Source organism: Physeter macrocephalus, chromosome 11 (assembly GCF_002837175.3).
Source record: "Physeter macrocephalus isolate SW-GA chromosome 11, ASM283717v5, whole genome shotgun sequence".
Lineage (NCBI taxonomy): Eukaryota > Metazoa > Chordata > Mammalia > Artiodactyla > Physeteridae > Physeter > Physeter macrocephalus.
Window position 1 is genome coordinate 58,663,319 of NC_041224.1, and position 20,302 is coordinate 58,683,620.

A 20,302-nucleotide genomic window follows, 5' to 3' on the forward strand; every position below is an offset into this window, starting at 1 on the left:
ATGAGTTGACAAAGTACTTAGAGCGGAGCCTGGGGTACAGTCAGTACTGAGTGAGTCTTGCTACTGTTATTAGTAGGGTGTCCTCAGACCCAAGGCAGGGTCCTGGCAATGCCTGAGCCTCCTTTTCCTCCACACACAGGCCGCCTCTCTCGCTTCTGCCCTCCACTGAAATCGTAAACACATGGGGAGGGCTGTAGGGACTTAGGTGGGGGGTGGTATGCTGGAGAGCAGCCCCATCTCCACCCCCGGTGGAATGGCCAGCATGGTAGAGAAGGTGATGACCTATATTTAAACTCCCTATCTGCCATTTGCAGTTACAATTATAGGACAATAAGCAAATGATTGAACCTTCTGTGCCTCAATTTCTTCATCTGTAAAGTGGGGACAATAATAGAACCTATGTCATGGGCTGCTGCAAAGATTTAATGAAGTAATACATGTTGAGTGCTTGGCCCACAGAAAGTGCTCCATAAGCAGGAGCTGCTATTATTACTTCTCTCTCTCTGCCTCTTTCTCTCTCTCACACACACACACACATGCACACACGCCATGGGGTCTGGACAGATGTCTAAGGCAGCTGACGACAGTTACCAGTTACCACCACTTCCTGTGAGCTACCAGGTTCTGGGCACCCACTATGTGCCAGGCCTCGGGGCTTTCACACATGCTACCTCAAACCCTGTCATAGGCCATCGCAGCATACCTTGAGGGAGTTACCTATGTCAGCACTTGTCTCTCTTTTGCGGATCTCCAGCCCCTGGGGGACAGAGGTCACTTCCTATTTGGCCTTTTAAAGCCCTTATGCTGCCTGGGACATACATTGCCTTTGGCTTCAGAGCTCAGTCACAGGGAAGTCACCAAATCTCTAAACCCTGCCCCTTGGCTCAGGTTACTTCTGGGCCTGTGGGACCAGGGTGATGGGCCGTCTCGAGAGATGGTGGTGGGCGTGTAGAACGAGCCCAGCCGTGGATGTAAGGAGATCTGGGTTTGCATCCATCAGCATCCATCTCAATGATATCAAGCAACTCACTTTCCTCTCCAGGCCCTGCAACTTCACCTGGAACTCAGATGAGACCAGATGAGGCCGAAAGTCCCACTCAGCTAAGAATCACCGGGAGCTGGCATCCACCCACCTCTTCCAGGAAAGGCCTGGACAGCTGCCAGTGCTCTAGTCCCACTTCCTGGTCCCCAAGTCCCATCCCCTTCCTATGGCCTAGTAAACCTCTACTCTTGACCTCACAGGGACCCCTGGTTTCTGTCCTCCATTTCTTTGGAAAAGGCACTGGATTAAGAGCCAGGAGACCCAGTGTGAGTTCAGGCTCTGGGCTGCCTGACACATGAGTCTGGGCAGGTGGCTTCCCCACTCTCTCATCTATAAAATAAGAGCATTAGAGCACATCACCCTTGAAGGCTCCTTCTACTGCTGCCACCCCCTTGATGCTCTGTCTCCACCATGTCACAGCAGCTGGAAATGCTTCTCCTGCGCTCACCAGCCCCGGGTCACCTGGGTCAGCAAGGCCAGGCACAGCCTCTATCACCAGCTCCACCAAGAAGCTCGGAGGGCTGCAGCTACCCCAGTCTGAACATTTATGAAAGGTGAAATATTTTCCCACCAGAACCTCCCTACCCACACGGGGTTCCTCCTGACTGGCCCTGACACTTCCCCACTTAGTATGGGTTTATCTTGTCTCCCCAATAGATGGTGAGCTCCTTGAGGGTAAATCCAGAGTCTTAAACATCCCTGTATCTCCCCATGAGTCATGCCTTACAGATACTCCATATGTGGCTATTGGTGGCCGTTCTGAGTACTTGTGCTTTGCAAGGGCAATTGACAAGCCGGAGGAGAAGGATCAGGATGCAGAGGGTGTGGACACATGACCTGTGAGGGTCACGTGAAGGTTGGGACTTGGTATGGGGGGAAGTTTAGCCTGGTGAAGGAAGTATTGGGTGGGAGGCAGGTCAAAGTCAGCTGACAGGCTGAAAGGCTGCCAAAGAAAAGTGGGAGCCACTCTGTCCCAGACAGAATAGGGATTCAGAAGCACACGTGACAAAGGGGCAGATTTCAGCCTAACTCAAGGCAAGACTTTCTACCACTTGAATGGTTCAGCAGTTCAGGGGGCTCTTCCTATAGGTAGGGAGCAACCCACCCCTGGGAACACTCCAGCAGAGCCTAGACGATCTACAGATGCTGGAAGGCAGGGGTTAGCAGGCAAACTACGACTCTCGGGCCAAATCTCGCTGTTGCCTATTTCTATAAATGAAGTTTTGTTGGCGCACAGCCGTGCCCACTCATTTACATACTGTCCAAGGCTGCTTTTGCACCGCAAGGGCAGAGTTGAGTCCTCGCCACAGAAACTGATGGTCAGCAAAGCCTAAACTATTTACTATCTGATTCCTTATCGGGGGAGGGGGCCCTCCTGGTCTAGAGGGTTCCTGATTTGGTGAAAAATTGGACCGTGGGACTTTTTTTTGTGTGTGTGTGGCTGCATCAGGTCTTAGTTGTGGCACGCAGGATCTCTGTTGCAGCTTGCGCGCTCTAGAGTGCGTGGGCTTAGTTGCCCCGCAGCATGTGGGATCTTAGTTCCCCAACCAGGGATCGAACCCACGTCCCCTGCATTGGAAGGCAGATTCTTAACCACTGGACCACCAGGGAAGTCCCTGGACTGTGGGACTTTTAAGGTCCCTTCCGCCTTTCTATACTTCTATCATTCACTCACTCCCTGATATAACCAGATGGTAAAACAAAGTCCAAAATGTGCTTAGGAAACACCCAATAATGCCCTGCCTCCTTTCTCAAATGGTACTCTGGGTCCACCTGAAGGAGCAAGAGGCTGGAAAGCATAACCTTCAGCAGCCACAAATGCCCACTTGGCCCTTTATTTCAGTCCTCTGTATCCCCCTGAGGGGTCAAGTGAACTTAATGACCCCTTGTGTTACAATGATGGTCTTGCACGGATGGACACTAGTAGCTGTGGTGAGTGAAAGAGGTCAAATATAAGTCCTTCCTCTTTGCTGGGCACTGACTATCCATTGTTCCATTTGATCCTTGAGGCAGGTATGATTACTGCTGCATTTACAGTTGGGAACCTAAACCACAGAAAGGGTTAAGCAACTTGTACAAATTCCCCTTGCTATCAAGAGACCATGCTAGATGCATGTTACTCCGCTTTCACGATCACACCCCACACCCCACTTCCCAGGAGCCATCGAGGACAATTTTTTCTTAATCATCCCCTCCCATGAAATTCTAATACCACAGATATGCTGCATATCTGTGTATATATTGTATGTATATCTGTGCTTTAGATATAAACAGACTTTGAGAATCACTTTTTACCCCTTGAGAATGTATGGGCTGGATAGTCTCCATATGTCCCTTCAGATCACTCCCCACCCTTCCCTGTGCCCTAAGAGTGGACCTCCATGGACTGCATTAATGGGCCTCCTTGCCCTCTGGCTTCTGGATGAGTTCAGCACACGGGAAATAGCAGGAGCTGGGAGGCTGGGCAGGAGGTAAGGCTGGGCCATGGGTTGGTGGTGGTGGTGGTCCTCTCCCCTACAGCTCACGGGCCTGGGGGGCTTCTTCCAGCTCAGGGATGAAGTGGCTCTCGGCGGCTGCTAGCCCTAAATGCTGCACCATCTCTTGTAGTTTCCATTAACCCTTCTCAAGCCTTTATAAAAAATTGTTTTATTAAACCCTCCTCAGTTAACATGCCATCTGTTTCTCACCAGGACCCTAGCTGACCCAGAGGCCAAGATAAGATTTGAACCCACATCCGTGTGATGCCAAAAGGTCTGCTCTTAACCACATGCTCCACCACCACCTGGACCACAGGTTGGGATAAGTAAGTACCAGCGCCAGATCTGTCACCAACTTACCAAGTCCCCTTCCTCCCTCTGGGTCTCAGTTTGTCTGTCTGCAAAATGAAGGGGTTGAATGACATGGTTCAAAGGTTCCTTCCAGCTCTGGGAGTCTAGGGCTTGACTTTTTGGCTCACTGATTCAAGTCAAATTTGATCCACAGTCACAAATTTGATCCACATCCACAAATGCCGGCACAGAGCTCGGCATGGGAACAAATGTGTTCTAAGGTACAGATGCAAGGCCAGAGCATCAGTCCTGGGCTGGGGTGGTATAAAGCAGCCCAGGACCTGGTATGGGAATCTTGGCATTGAGCCAAAGGGTCTAGGTCAGACTTGGGGTCTCCTCTGCAAACGAACTGCTGAGCCAACACTGGCCAGTCCCTGACCAAGGCATCCAGTCTGCTGTCCCTCGCTTGTGGTGAGCGCTCTGAATCAATCCTCAATCCTATTAGCATTCCACTCAAGATGAACCACAAGTCCCTGAGGTGTTCGTAGTGATATATTTTGCCTGGTGGCTTGCAAATGATCTTACTAGTTAATGGAACTATAAAAATTACTTACATGAAAAGGTCAAGATAAGTAAAGACAACTTCCATGCTCCCTGGCTAGCTAGGCTGATACCCAGCTAGGACAAAAGAAGGCTTGGGAAAGGAGGTGGTAGCTTCCCAGAATTCTACAGCACCTGGCTTCTGGGGCTTTCCACAAACCCAGTTTCCCCAGTTCTCCAAGGCACACTGATGAGCCCTCCATTAGCACTGTTGGCTGGAGCCTCAGATGAGGCTGTCATTTGATTCTGCTTGGAAATAAAATGACCTACATCCAAAAGGGCCCAGGTTCCAATTCCAAAGTGACACACTTAGCATGAGTGATTCTGCCATGGCCAAGATCACATAGCATGTGGGGATGGGGAGTGGATGGGAGTATGTGTGTCTGTGTCAGGGAGTCACCAAGGGAAGTTCTAAAACCATTCATCAGATACGTATCATCCATTCCTTTATCATTACCAGCCCTGCATCCCTTCCACAGCTGGGAAGAGACAAAACAGCTGGTGGGCACATCTAGAGTTGGCTTTTAATTGCTGTGGTCACGTCTAGCTCTGAGACATGAATTGTCAATTTTTCTAAAAAAAAGAAGCATTTCACCTGCAGGGCTGATAGGATGGAAGGACATGAAGGGTCAAATGTTCTCCTGGTCTGGGGCTTGCGGGTCCCCCTTCTTCCCAATGAGGGGTCCTGGGGAGGCTCACACAGAGCTCTGGGATGGGTAACCAGGGGTTTATCACCCCCAGCCAACCTGCCAAGCTGGCCCATAGCCACTTATCTTAATTCAGTGGTGCCCTGGCTGAGTTTTATTCTTTGGCATTCTAGCATCATCTAAAAGCCCGGATCCCTGTTCTGCCATTTATTAGCTGTGTGTCCTTGAGCTGCCTGTTTTGTCCTCAGTTTCCTCAACTATAAAATGGCTGTGGACTTAGAGCTAATTCATGAAAAGTGCCTAGAACCAGAGGTTAGTTATAACTGTTGCTGGTTGTTTGTTTTTGTCTTTTATGCTATTAAGATTCCTCTTCCAAGGACTGGCCAGGGCAGCTGAGATGCAAGGCCCCAGAGCATCCTGCGGCTCATTTATGGCTCAAAGGATGATAGAACAGTCTGAGTTCGACCTAAGGACTGCTCATTCACCGAGGCAGGGAGGGGAGCGCCGTAGCACTGGGAATACTGGAGGTGCAGAGATTGAGGGCACAGAGGCAGGAGACACAGTCCAGGTTCAGCTAACTGGTGAATTCTAATTTATCCAGGGGAGCACTGTCCACACCCCTTTCCTCTTCCGTTTCTCAGAGAAGAAGAGTATGGAACAAAAGGAGGCCCCAGGCTGCCAGGCCCTTTCTCTCAAGGAAGACCAGTGGTTGTGCTTCTGGGGGGAAATGTGAACTTGGGGATGGTACCTGCAGCCCTGCACCCCTGCACCCTCTGCTTATTCATGCAAATACCCACCCACACATATACAGTTCACCTGCTGTGTGATGGGCTCCCTGAGCAGGTCTTATGCAGAGGAGTCCAAAATGCAGAACTGCCCAGGCCCTGCCCTTGGGACTCCCAGGCAGTGAACGCTCCTCCTGCCTGCTTTTGACCCCTTTCCCCCAAAAGGCTTCTCTGGCCCTTAGGAGCCTGAGACACACCCTCAGAGAGTTGTGCACAGAGGGACAAGGGTCATGCTCTGATTCCCATGGGCCAGGATTGTGAGGAGATCAGAGAATGGACTCAGGAGCCAGGCTGTCTAGATTAAGTTTTGGTCCTGCTACTTCCTAGTTGTGTGACCCCAGGCAAGTTACTTTACTTCTCTGGGCCTCAGTTTTCTCATCCTTAAAATGGGGACAATGGTCCCCTACTGTGTGAGCTGGTTGCAGAGTTAAATCATCAATACACGTCAACTGCTTAGAACAGTGCCTGTCACATGGGAACCTAGCTATTACTTCTTTCGAGGTCATCTATTCCACTCTCCTGCCTCTGAGTAGTCACTGAATCCGAAAGCATTTATTAAGCACCTACTACATACCAGACACTGTGCTAAGTGCTAGGAATACCATAAGCAAGTAGCTACAGTCCCTATCTTCACAAAGTGATAGTGGGAAAGGGAGACAGTATGTGAGTGAGCGAGCAGGTGAGCAAGGGCGCTAAAATGTTTCTGGTGCTGAAATCACAGCCAGTTCAGGGTGGGCCTCTCTAGTTCATCCTATGTCCCAGAACTTAGCATGGCACATGGCATCAATATATGTTGAATGATTAAGTATCTCAATCTGTAAAGAATCTCTCCCCTCTCCCTTCACCCAGAGCTCTGCCCATCTCTAATGTGGGCCATGCCAGTCTGGTTGGGGTTGAATAGGTAGTTTAGCTGACACCAGGGCAACGCCAAGTCCCAGATCTCCCCACAGTGGGACAATGAAATGCCCTTTAGAAAAATTCCGGTGACTCTCCAGCTTATAGTCAAGGACTGTTCCAGCAAAACTCAATAAGGATTTCAGTCAGGTTTGGGCCTCCACGTTCCAGCCTGGAGACCTGGGGGCTGCCTATCATCAAACGCCAGTATCAGATCACAGACTCCCCTGGGTTCCTATCCCGTATCTCTACCAATCACCCCAAGATATTAGCCTGCCTCTCAGTCTCGCCACAACATGGCTTAACTGTTAATAATTGTTTATCAATTAAAATTGCCAACTTGTCAGAAGGTTCCTATCAGGTTTGCAGGTAAAGCAACATGTGCAACCACTGGGCCTGATAAAAGCACCAGCATTGCAGTCAGTTCCCTTCATCAATCCTGCAGGCCCCAGATCTGCTGTGGACACTCCTGATACCCTCGGCCTTCCTCACTTTGTAAAGGATTTTCCCGGTTGAGCTGTTCAAACTACCAATCCTGCATTCCTGCAGGGAGCAACAACTTTTCAACTTGTTAATGATGTTGGAACATACGGCCTGAGTCAGCAACCCCCAGCACACAACCCAAGAAAATCTTTTTCTGGGTTCCCCCCACCCCCCGTTTGACAGATGCCAGGCTTTCTCCAGAAAGAAACATTCCAACTGATTGATTTTTTTCTTTGGGAAAATTGATCCTCACCACCTACAAGGAAAGCAAAACATGAGGCTTTTGTCAAGCATTTTTTTAATGCTCTGATTTAAAAACTGGTCCCCTGGTTCTGCCTTGTGACTTGCCCTCCCTGAAGGAGCTGGCCACTTCTCCTGGCCACATGTGACAGAGTCCCACAGGAGGGGCGCTGGGGAGATGAGCAGATAGACATCAGAGAGGTCCCAGGCAGAGGGACATGGTTAAGCACATGGGCTTCAGGTTGGACAGACCTGGGTTCAAGTCCTGGCTCTTCCACTTAGCTAGCTGTGTGACCTTGAGACAATTACAATGACCTAACAACACAAAGCCCCCAGTTCTCCCACTGTAAAACTGGTCCAATAGCATCACCTAAATAAACGGCTGTTGTGAGGGGCTAAATAAAATAATGCCTGTAAGGTAGGGCCCCATAAATCCCAACGCTTACCACCATGATTGGTTTTGGAGGAGGCAACCCACACACGACACTCGAACATTCGGAACTTAGGGACGTCAGCAGGCACTCGGAACCACGGCGTCTCAGAGCAGAAGGGGCCAAGTAATTAGAGTCCCCACCTCCACCACCTCATCCAGCGCTTGGAGCCCCTCTCCTACATCCTGTGCCAAACCCCTACTGAGAGGCTTCTAGCAGCAGCGGGTGCAGTTGCTCTGCTCCAACCTCACTCAATTGCATCCACATCCTCAAGTGAGAAAGGCTCTCTCCGACCTCTGGGCCTTTGCACGTGCTGTCTTCCCTTCCAGAGATGCTGTCCTCCCTTCCAGAGACAATTCATTGCTGGTTAATTCATTCACCTTAAATGTTGCCAACTTCAGGAAACTGTCCCCGGGCACTTTCAAAGGGTTAGGTGCTCCTGATATGCACTCCCCTAGCATCTGCCCTTCCTCGTCAAAGTACAGGTCATATGTCACTGTTCTGCTTGTTTGACTGTCTTCAACTCTGGACTAGGAGACTCTGAAAGGAAGATGCTCTCTCTCTCCCTCTCTCTCTCTCTCTCCCCAGTCCCCTGCTGAAACCTCAGGGTCCAGCACAGTGCTGGCATGGAGCAGAAACTTAATAAACATCTGTTGAATGTATGAATGAATCAATCAATGAAGCCCCTTCTGTTTATGAACCACTCTAAATACTAGAAAGCTTTTTGCTTCACTGAGCTGAAATCGGCCTCCACGGAACTTGCCTGTGCTGGAACTGAGTCTGCCCTTTCCTGCTCCCCAGCCCACGTTTCATTCTGATTCCACATGATAAGACTTCAGGTAGCTTTTCTCTACTGAGACTGAAGTAGATCAGAGACAGAATGACAGGACCCCATAGCTTCTGAGCAGGGTGTGGTTGGGACTGACCGTCCTATGCATGGAGAAGCATCCTTCCTGCCTTCAAAGTTAGCCTTTTGTCCTGGGTACTGTGGCCAGGCTGCTGCCAGCAGCCAGTGTAATGAAGCCCACACCAAGGTTTATGAGCGCTGTCACTACCACACGCACCAGTGGCGAGCAACCCGTGGTCCTCCTGGTTTTAAATCTCATTCCTACTGAGGAGCTAAATCAGGAGCTACTTAGCACCACTGGTTTAGGGCTTTAATAAAAATAATGCAAAGTGGAAGGAAAAGGCAGCTGTGAAGGTCACTGTCAGCGGCTCCTCCCTTCCCGCTCCTGCCATCCCTGCTAGCAACTCTACCCAGCCAGGGACCCCTAAACTCCCTTGAAGCCCACAAATGGGAGTTGGTGCTTTTATGAATTAGTCCTCATCAAATCACATTCCTCTGTAGCCTGGGCTGTATTTGTTTCTTGCCCAGCTGTGTTTAGGAATTTCCTGATTTCTCAGGAACTTAACTTCTTCTCTTTGAAGAGACCCTTTAACATCCCTGGCCCGAGAATCTAGAGGCCTCTGACTCTGCTCTGTGTTTAATTTGCCACGTGGACCACCCACACCCTCCATCTGAACAATGCAGGAGGTGGGGTGGACAAGACAGACTCTCGGAGCCTTTACAGCCTGATATTCTGTGAGCCGGCAATTGGCAGCTCTTAACCGAAGAGAGAGTTTAGAGAAGTTGATTTCCAACTCCCTGATGGACCCCAACCATCCCTGGACCCAGGGTCAAGCCCAAAGTGTTTCCTTACATCTCAAATAACTCTATTTGAACATTTAATGCTTTAGTTCTTAAAGAACCTTTTCATGTTAAAAACCACCATCGCTTGTCCCACAGCTTCTAAGTGACAAAGCCAGGATTCAAGCCCAGGGCTCTGCAGGCCCCGGGCTGGCACTCCTCCCGACTCCCCTGTATAGCCTCTCCAGCCGACCTAAGCCTGCAGGGCGGCCGGTAAGAGAGCGATGCTGGCACACGGGCTGGGTGAGCAGGGAAGGCTTTCCAAAGGAGGGGGCCCCCCAGCCGGGTGACATGAAGCACCTCACCTGAACAGACAGAGGTTTTGGAAACAGTCCTGATCGGCTCTCTCCTCTCACTCTAGTGGTTGGAGCAGGGTCACCTGCTTGGCCCTGGTGACGTGGGGTAGGGGGAGCAGGCATCCCACCCTGATCCCCCCTGCCTTGCTTTGCAGGATGGCCCTGCCCCTCACCCCCTCCTACCCACCCTGGAGCAGCCCTAAGCCACGAACAGAAACAGCTGAGATGAAAAGGAGCAGGGACTCTGTTCTCTCCTAAATATCTCATCCACGGGCCCATTCCTATACCTTTGGGAAAAAGCACCACCTCAATATACTTGCACTTGAGAAAATGACAAATGCCCATGGTCCTCTGTCTACAACAGCACTGTCTACAACAGCAAAAGCTTGGAATAACCTAAATGTCCATCCATAAGGGAAAGCGTAAATCAGTCATGGTAGGGCTACACCATGGAATACTACACAGCCGTAAAAGGGAACCAGAAGCTCTTCGTGTGTACTGATAACATACACAGAGCTAGAGCTGAAGTGAAAAAAGTAAAGGCAGAGCTGGGTTTAGAATATGCTACCATTGGTGTAAAAATTTAAAAGCGTAGGGAAAGAATGCATATACATATTTCCTTATATGTGCATTAACTATCTCTGGAAAGATGCACAAATACTAATACTGCCTTCCTCCAGGAAGGGGGAACTAGGAGAAAGGCTTCCTATTGCATCCCCTTTTGTAACTATTAAATATTCAACCAGGTGAATGTATTATCCATGCAGAAAATAAATACCATTAAAGCTGCAAAAATAAGGCACACTCTCCAAAAGGCCTCTGTTAACATACACGATACTCCTCTGGGAGAGGAAACACATTAGTGTCAATTTTATTAGTCCTGAGTGAGAGTAACTGTCATCACAGCAGGGCCCTGAGGGAATGGGACTTGGGACTGAAAAGCTTTGAGGAAGGTTTATTCTCATCAGGGGGCTAAACCTTGGCCACTGCCTGAAGGTCAGTTCTGCTGCTGAGTTAGGGCCTGAGAAGTCACCTCCCTGGCAATAGCCTGGTCTCTGTCACCCCTGCCTGGCCCAGGCCGGGACAACAGCAGGTAACCCAGGGGTTCTGCAGCACCTGGCAGAGGGGAGAGGCTGGCAGGGCAAGGATGTGCTGTCCCAACTTCCCAGCAGCTGTTGGTCTCAGCACAAGGAGACCTAATAAAACATCATCTCGCAGATTCCCTGAGATGGCGTTTACTCCTGTATCACGCTGAGAGGAGTACGGATTTTTCCAAATAAGACCCTTGTTCTCCCTCGTTCCAGCTTTCATTAACCTAATCTTGTAAGATGCTTTCCTTCCTCCTTCCCCTTCTTTCTCCCATCATCCTTCCTTTTTTGTGTTTCTTCCTCCTCTCCCACACCTCTCACGTATGCCCTCATTTCCTTTCCTCCCTTTCTTTCTTCACTCATTAATTAATTCACATCACTTCTCTAAGCATCTCCCCAGGACCAGAAGTGACAAAGCTCCCCATTCCTTCCATTTTAGTGATGGTCTGGTCATCCAGACCCAGTCCCTCCGGCCCTTTGAGGGGACGGGTTGGGGCAAAAGGAGGGAGGAGGAAAGGGAGGCAGAGGCTGCGGCAGGTACTGGGGCTGGCTCTGTCATTTCCGGTCAGAGCCCTCACAGGGGAGACCACAGGGAAGGAAGATGCTGGGACCCCCAGATTGTGCAGCATCGGCTCTTGAGAGGACACTGTATTCCAGCCGAGAGCATGCTCACACGTGAGCATCCTCTTTGGGTCCCTGTACCCCTACCTCTCTGCACCCCACAGTGGAGCCAACTCCCTTGGAAAATGTCAGAGCATTCTTCCCCTCTTGCTGCCCATCCACCTTCCCACGTTTTCTTCAAGGTTCAGCCCATGCCTCTGCGCTTTGGGCATCCTGCCAAGAACCCCAGCTGGCCGGGAGGGTGCACACTCTACTTCCTATCTCAGTTCTGGTGACTCCTGGCTCCTAACTATCTCCAACTCCTTCAAAGATGGTCCAGATCTTCTTTATCTGTACCCTGCTCTCCTCCCCGCAGTCCTGCCCTATTACCTAGCACAGTATTTACAATGGGAAGTAATTTGGTGGGTATGTGCAGAAAGGATGGAGGAAAAGGATGGACAGGAGGAAGGAAGGAAGGAAGGAAGAAAAGGAGGGAGGGATTAAAGAAAGAGAAAACATTTCTGTCTCTGAATTTTCAGAGCATATAATGTTACTATTCATCTAGCATTTTATAACTTCTAGAGCTCATTTATGTTTGTCATTCATTTGCTTTCCCAACTCCCCAAAAAAGTAGGCAAGACAGGGCTCTTATTATACCCACTTTATAGACAGGAACAGTGAGGCTCAAAGACGTGAAGGCACTTGCCCAAGGTCACCCACGCCTGAGCTGGCCAAGAGCCCAGGTGTCCCAGCTCCACGCCCCTGGCACTTGGTACAGCCTCCCTGGTTACCTGTAGCATTCCCTCAGTCTGCCTCCTTGAGCAGCTGGCATGATTAATTATGGCCTCGAATGTTGGGGGCTCATCTCACAGGCTGGGCTATCAGCTGCTGGAGAGCAGAGACCTGTCTGATGGTCCTTCCAGTGCACAGATACGGCCCAGAGCCCGCACTGCACAGCAGCCAAGTGGACGCTTGCTGGTGGCTGAGGGTGCTGTGCTGGGATGGGGGCTGGGAGCCTGAGCCTCATGTTGCGGGGAGTGAGCCCACAGCGCTGCTGGCTCCCCTGCACCTGAGGACACACGCTTCCAAAAACCAGAAAACCCAAAAAGGCAGGATGCTTATTGCCCCCATGGGGGCAGAAAAGTACAGGAAAAGTGACAAGTAATTCAGCTCTTTAAGCCCCTAATGTTGCTTCTTCCATCCCCTATCCCAGAGCACCTACAGGGGACATGAACGGCAGGTACTCAACAAAACATTTTACCAAAACAACAAGAAAAAAGATCAGGCCCAGAGTGGGTTGCCATGGAGTCTGAGAAGCCCTCGGAAGGTAGCACTCAGGGCTGCGGCCCACATGCTTCCGTGGCTCCCAACACACCCACGTGCAAACACAGCCCCCAGACCCCCGCTCCACCTCCTCCAGGCCCAGACCAAGGCTGCCCGGAAGGCAAGAACACACGACTCAGAGTCAGGGGACTGGGCTCTGTGACCTTGGGTGAATGCTTCTTAGAGTCCCAATTTTCTCATCTGGAAAACGAGGATGGCAATGATTTCCTTGTCACGAGGTACACAGAATAACAAGTGCTTTGCAGGAAATACAAAGTATGGTAGGACAGCATAGTGGTTAGACCGTGGGCCCCAGAGCTGGGGTTCCTGTGTTCAAATTCCAACTCCACCACTTCTCAGCTAGGCATTAGTTACTAGGGCAACTCACTTCACAGCTGGCTGCCTTGTCTCCCCGCATGCCTGTATGAAAAAGCAGCTGGCAGGTACTATAGGTAAAGCCAGCCCCTGACCTTGGCAAAAGGAGGAGAAGGGAAGGGGGTGGAAGACAAACTGAGGGCAGGTCTCGGTTACCAGAGCAACCTTACATCTACCCAGCAATTTACAGTTTGCAAAACCCTTCTTTCCAAGGATCTCCATTGCTTTTCTGTCCCCCTGCCCGCGTGTAGTTCATAGCCAGGGTTATTTATCAGGTGTAAATAGATGAGAACCCCAAGCAGCTCAGAGGAGGCAGGTGACTTGGCCAAGGTCACAAACAAGTTAATAGCAGAGTCACAGCCAGAACTCAATCCTGCAAAGCCTGCTTGTGCTGGGCACCTGTTCCCACAAAGGGAAGAGGTGAGACCCGTGAGAGTTCACAGGGCAGCGACTGCCACTCCCCAGTCCAGATGGCCTGGCAGTCTCAGGGCAGAGCATTCCTGTCTGCAGCAACAATGATGCTTCCACACCCCCCGAGCTCTGCTCCAGAGTCTTGCCTGCATTGGCTCTGGCCCAGTGGTGATGCCAAGGCCAGGGGTTCTGTTCCCGTGGGAGCCCCGTGGGATCTGGCCCTGCCCACCTCTTCCCATCCCCTGCCACCTCCTCCCCAGCCCCCTGCACTCCACCATCTTCTAGTTTCTTAGACACATAAAGCTCAGTCCCTCCTCAGGGTCTTCACCCCTGCAGTTCCCCCTGCCAGGAGCTCCCTCCCCATCCCCAGGCTTCACGATTCATCCTTCAGCTCTCAGCTTCATACCCTTTTCCCTGATTTCTCTATCCTCCCATCTGAAGAAGGTCTCCCTAGTATTGGCTCCCATCACCCCATGTTCTTTTCCTTCATGGCACCCACTGAAGATATTGTTCTCGATTTGCTTGGGGGACAGTTGTTGAAAGCCTGTCTCTCGTCAGGCTATTAACTTCATGGGGTAGACACCCCAGCTCTTTTGTTCAGCCCTGAACATCCACCCCTGGCCCAGGCACTGAGTACAATAAGCATTCAGTACATGCTGACTGAATAAGAAGTAAATGTCTACATTGTTTAGTCATTTGAGTAGGCATGAAATAAATGTTTGTTAAACAGATGACCCTCTTTCTGAAAAGGTGCAGTTATTACTGTCATAAGGACACTACTAAAATAAATATTTTCTTTTCCTGCCTTCCCCCATGCCTCTGTGGGACTGGATATAAATAACACCTTGCAGTTGTATATAACAGAGTAAAAATCCAATTTATGTCAGATCCCACACATTAATCTTGTGAGGTAGGTAGGCAAATGTTGCCATCCTCAGGATGGTGCCCAGGGAAGCTAAGTGATTTCCCTAGCTTCACATGAGGTTAACAGAAGTATGGAGAGCAAAGCAGGGCTGTCACCTCTGCCCTGATCAAGCCAGACCTGCAGCCCTTCCTATATGCAAGAGGAGGGTGGAGAAATCTGGAAATGATGCCTTGCTGGGCAGTGAGCTCCCTGAATGGTCATGTCCATCTTATTAATTCCTGTCTCTTGATCACCTGGCCTAGAGCCTGGCACATAAGAGGTGCCTGAAAATCAATTGCTAAATCAACAAATGATATTTTTGCCTGAAAAAGAAAATGGGGGGGGCAGGGAGAGGTGAGAAGTTTCATAAACATCTAACAAACTGTTATATGGAAGACAGAAATTTGTTCCAGGACCAAAATAAATACCCTTCTCCCACTAAGAGTAGTCCATCCAAATCCACTTGGGCTTCCTTAAGAGAGTGAGTTCCCTGTCAACGGATGTAATCAAATTGAGCTTGAACAACCATCTCTGGCTGTGACAGCAGCAGGGCCTCCACGTTACACAGCTTCCTGGGCTTCCATGTGCATATGAAGAATGTGTGAATGATGGGCCAGAGGCCCAGGCAGAGACTAGTATGAAGAGAGCTGTGTCCAGGGTCCGTGGTCTGCAGGGTCCCACCTAACCTGGAGTTTGTGATTCCCTGGTCTGCGTGTAGAGAAGGATCAGTATCCACATCCTGATCACCTAATTCGAAGCCTACAGCCCCATGGACATGAGGCGTGGGGTTCTGGACCAGAGGATCTCACAGCTCATCTCTGAGCTTCAGCTACTCCATCTCACTTTTGGCCCTTGCTCTCCCGATATGACTGTGCTGGGATCAGAAAACTGAACCGCCAACCCTCAGTGTGGATTCCCTGCCGTCCCCTTGGCGCGACTTCTCCTCCCTCCATCATCTGGGAAAGTCTAGCCGCAGTGCTGGGGTGGCTACCTCTCTGAGAGCCAACTCCCAGGTGCCCCCACCTCCACCAGCACGCAGGAGCCCTTGAGTGGGGAGAACAAGGGTGCAGCTGGAAGGAGGCCCAGCTGGACCAGGGACAGAGAAGAGGGAGGCAGCCATTGTGGGACCGGTACCAGCTCCCCACCACCTCTGAACGTCATTTGATGCAGCTGTCACCTCTGGTCCTCCCCTCTCAGTGGGCAAAACAAGAGAAGAACTCTAAAATGGGCTCCACCAAGGAAAAGGGAAATTCATAAAGGGGAAGGAAGTAGGGGTGGCAGAGGGGGGAAGCCAAGCAGGAAGAAATTCTCATTTCCAGCCTCAGCTTTACTGATCAGAGGCCATCGTCATACCAGCACCAGCACAAAAGGCCCAATGGGCTTGTATCCACTCGCCAACTCCCAGGGCCAGGCCTTGCTGTCTCCGGGGTCAGGGAACCCAAGAAAGTACCCACTAAAGGCCAAGATCATCCCTTCTGCTGCTGGAGCTTAATGAGCCAGGTCCCCAGCCTTTTGGGGGAGGGGATATTTTGACTTCCCCACAGTCCCCTCTTGGCTGACATTGAAATCGTCAAACCCTACAAACTGCCTATTAGCCCCACGGGGACATGGAGATATTCAGACCCAAACCCTGCCTTGTGGGCCTTCAGGGCAACTTCTGCAAGGAGGCCATGGGGGGAAGAACACAAAGACATAATGTGACACAGAGACAGCAGGTTAAACAGCAGGGCACCCAGAGCCTGTCCCGGGCTTCTGGGGAGAGTGTATTCCTTTGGCTGGGGAGACAGGAGCCTAAAGGCTGTGTCCCATCCCCACAAGCTAGGGAGTAAGGGATGTGGAGGAGACCACAGGCCATGCTCCCTCCCTGCCGGGACGCTCTGGCCATAGATTTGGGCAATTGATTAACCTAAAGCCAACCTGTTTACATGGGTTGGGATGCCTTGATTGTGGAGACTCAAATTGGGGTATCTTCCTAACACGAGGATAGGGGGAAAGGGCTGGCTTCAGATCAAGTTTTAAAGGAGAGAGGGTACCAGTATGCTCTGCCCAGGTCTCCCCTCCCCACTCGCCTACACCAACCTCTCTCCATCCTGACGAGCTTGGAGATTAACATGTTACCTCCTCAGGTAACAGAGCTACATTTTAGCAGGAATCTTCTGGAGACCAGGAAATCACCCAGAAGAATCTAACATGAAAATTCCTGGCTCATCAGTGGGAGGGGTACCGAGATGCCCTGAGACATAGCAATTTTCATGATGCCTTTTCCCTAAGAAGCACTCCCTCAGCTAATACCACATTCGTAGATCCACCTCTGTCCAGGTCTGGCACAGTCTCTAGGAGAGAGCCCTGGCTTTGGAGTTAGACCTAAGTTTGAATTCTCTGTTCTGGTTCTTGGCTGAAGCACCTCTGGCCAGTTAAGTGACCTCTCTGTGCTTCTGCTTCCACATCTGTGATCTGGGAATCACACAACCCACTGCAAAGCACTGCCAGAAGATCAGAGGATGAGCACCCATCACGGTGCTGGCACGTCGCAGGCCCCGCGGGTCTCACCGCTGGATCATATGGCTCCCCTTGCTCTGCACCCTGCTCTGGGAAATGAAACACTTTCCCCAGGCAGCTTCCCAGATCTTAGAATCGTCTCTCACTCTTAGCAGGCAATTAAGACCTCCACTGTCCTTCTGTCCCCCTGGATATGCAGCACTTGCAAAGGAAAAGAGCTATCATCTGGAATGAGAACACACTGTAATATATTCATCATTCCACGCAGCTGGGGAGCTGGGGGAAGGAGAGGGCCACTTTGGGGGAAGGATATTAACAGTTCCAGCCAACCAGAAGTCCCTCATCACCTTTAATTCTCCCAGAGGGAGCCTGTCCAGGTTGAGTTATCTTCTGTGGGAAGGAAAAGCAGCCCTGGCCCTTTTAACTTAACACGGATCATAGAGCAGGGAAAATATAACAGCCCCAAACCACTAAGCACTGTCCAACTAGATTTTCCTGGCCCTGCCAAAGAGGCAAGCAGCAGCCACAGTTAAAGGAATGACGTATATTTTCTGGAGAAAGTGGAAGGTGCAGGCGGTAGGGATCCCAGGGGAGCTGGCGGGGCATCGGCCCACGAGACCTCAGAGGCAAGCCCCGGCCAGGGCAGCCCGGCAAAGAGGCGGCCGCTGAGTCAGGGTTTCCGGGGATGGATGGCTGTGTTGTGGCACAGAGCACAGTCCATTCCATCTCTCTCCAGAGCACAGGACATTCCACCTCTCTCCATCATCCACCCCTTGACTGCTGTGTTGGTGGGTTGCCTTAACATACGCATGAAAATTGCAAGTCTCGTAATTCACCCAGATGGTGGAAGCTCCCGAATTGTTCCTTCTCTAGAGACAGCTGTTCCACCGCTGGGCCATATGGCTCCCCTTGCTCTGCACCCTGCTCTGGGAAATGAACCACTTTCCCCAGGCAGCTTCCCAGATCTTAGAATCGTCTCTCCTTCTTAGCAAGCAATTAAGACCTCCAGCTGAGGCGTCCACACTGTTGCACGCCTGGTTTGTACACATGTCAGAGCGGCGTTTTAAAGCTCCATCAAGGTAAATATAGGGGGCAAGGCATGCCGGCTTCGCCTTCTACTCAAGGGGAATGTCTCCCACCACAGACTCAGAGACAGGCCGCCCAGAAGTCAGCTCACCTTTTGTCTGCTCAGGAGCAGGGTGAGTCCTCACCTGACCCAGATGCACCCTGGAATTCCAGGCTGGAAATGACCTTCAGAGCTCCTATTGTGTGCCTTTGATGGAGGCTTATTTCAAAACAGATAGAGACAGACAAATCTTACGCCTTCCACCATTTGAGTTGTAAAGTTATTAGCAAAGACCTTTAAGACTAGCTTGTGATTTAGGAATGCGAGAACCTCCTCAATGGAAGATTAAGAGCGTCAGTGGGCAGGGAAGCTTCCTATCACTGGCAGGCTAGGTCCTCCGACCCCTCTCTGGGACACCTGCAGGCTAAACCCAGGGTCTTGATGATGCAGATGTAGACTTTCTTTTTTCTCTTTTCATTGAAGTATAGTTGATTTACAATGCTGTGTTAATTTCTGCTGTACAGCAAAGTGAGTCAGTTATACAGAAATATACATTCTTTCCATTATGGTTTATCACAGAATATTGAATATAGTTCCCTGTGCTTTACAGTAGGACCTTGTTGTTTATCCATCCTTTATATAATAGTTTGCACCTGCTAATCCCAAACTCCCAATCCCTCCCTCCCCCACGCCCCTCCCCCTTGGCAACCACAAGTCTGTTCTTTATGTTTGTGAGTCTGTCTGTTTCATAGATAAGTTCATTTGTGTCATATATTGGATTCTACATATAAGTGATATCACATGGTATTTGTCTTTCTTTTCCTGACTTACTTCACTTAGTATGGTAATCGCATCCATGTTGCTGCCAATGGCATTATTTCATTCTTTTCTATGGCTGGGTAGTATTCTATTGTATCAATATATATGTACCATGCAAATGTAGACTTTCTTTCTTTGCTCTCCAGGTGGAAATACTGTAGTCCATGCCGTGCCCTAGGAGCAAGAAGAGCCATGACTGGCGCCTCGTCACTTACAAAGCTCACCTCCTGTTCACTCGATGACTCCACCCCATTTGTGACACATACCACGCGCTCAGTAATATGTATTTGCTATTCTTTCTGACAGTTTCAGACATTTTCTTTAGGAAGCCAGAGAAGGGAGCCTGTGCACCTCCCAACCCTCGGCTCCTTCTCAGATCTGAAAATTGTGACTCCTTTGCCCTTGACCTAGCAGGGAAGCTCTGTGCTAGATGAGTGTTAGCTGTGATGATAAGATGGGGGAGGGGCTTCCCTGGTGGTGCAGTGGTTGCGCGTCCACCTGGCGATGCAGGGGAACCGGGTTCGCGCCCCGGTCCGGGAAGATCCCACATGCCGCGGAGCGGCTCCACATGCCGCGGAGCGTCTAGGCCCGTGAGCCATGGCCGCTGAGCCTGCGCGTCCGGAGCCTGTGCTCCGCAACGGGAGAGGCCACAACAGAGGGAGGCCCGCATACCACAAAAAAAAAAAAAAAAAAAAAAGATGGGGAGGAGGAGAAGATTGTTATCTCTACTGCCTGATGGGCAAGTTGCGGGTCACCTGGGGCTGGTGATTACAAAGCCCCATCATATTGTCTTAAAGGACAGGGTGGATGCTCCTATTTTGTAGACAAAGAAAGAAAAACTCCCAGAGAGGGAGGAGTGTCTGAGTCACTCACGGGTGAAAGTACGAAGTTGGGCTGCAAAGCAGGCTCCTGACCTGAGCCTGAGCAGAGCCTGGGCACCAATGACAGGGAGAGCCTGGCCAGGGGAGGGGGGGCATCCTTTTACACATAAGGTTCCTAAGGACTTCCCAGCCCTGGCTTCCTCCACAACAGTGCACTGGAAACCCGGCTCCACCGCTTCCCAGCGGTGCCCTTGGGCAAAGCGTTTAACTCCTCTGAGTCTCAGTTTTACACGTGTAAACAGAGCAATCATTCCTGGAAAGTCATCTTGAGGAGAAAATGAGGTAACATATACAAAGGCCTGACACCAAAAGTGTGAGTCCCTCCCTTACTCCCTCTTTGTGAAGGTGAATGTCCCCCAAAGGAGGTCGTTATCTAGGACTGTCCCAAACGGGCCCAAAGAAGTTTCTCCACCCTGCCTGCAGTCCCCTCTCCCCACCATGCCAAGCAGTTAAGTCTTTAGGA

The 20,302-nt window shown here is 50.6% G+C and overlaps 1 protein-coding gene across 4 annotated transcripts in view; it reads right to left on the bottom strand.

Moving 5' to 3' along the window:
• The window catches only part of MEGF11 (multiple EGF like domains 11), a 232,898-nt gene that overhangs the window by 187,268 nt on the left and 25,328 nt on the right, over positions 1-20,302 (bottom strand). The window lies entirely within an intron of this gene.